This window comes from Belonocnema kinseyi, chromosome 5, assembly GCF_010883055.1.
Source record: "Belonocnema kinseyi isolate 2016_QV_RU_SX_M_011 chromosome 5, B_treatae_v1, whole genome shotgun sequence".
NCBI classification, from domain to species: Eukaryota; Metazoa; Arthropoda; class Insecta; order Hymenoptera; family Cynipidae; genus Belonocnema; species Belonocnema kinseyi.
In genome coordinates, this window is record NC_046661.1 from 127,954,547 (window position 1) to 127,954,905 (window position 359).

Here is a 359-nt window from a genome sequence, read left to right on the forward strand (position 1 = left end):
AAAATGCAATTGGATCTGAAATAAGACATTTCTGCTGACTTCTGCAGCCATTTTCATTACCTCATAATATTTTTAACTAATTTAATTGATTTCAAATCTAGTTAGAAGTACCTGGAAAATGATAAGCAATTATCTCATTACTCTTCTCTGTTTGGAAATTTAGATCAGAAAACTATTATATTATTAATCGAAAAAAAACCACTTTCAATGCCAAGAAAAAATACCTGAGAGATAAATAGGAGATAAAAAATAAAAATTTTTTTTTTTCTGATAAAAGATCTACTCAAGTGTGCTTTTCCAATTAAGCTTTTGAAGAGATTAAGAGAAAATTTTTCAGAATTTTTTTAATTACATGTAGG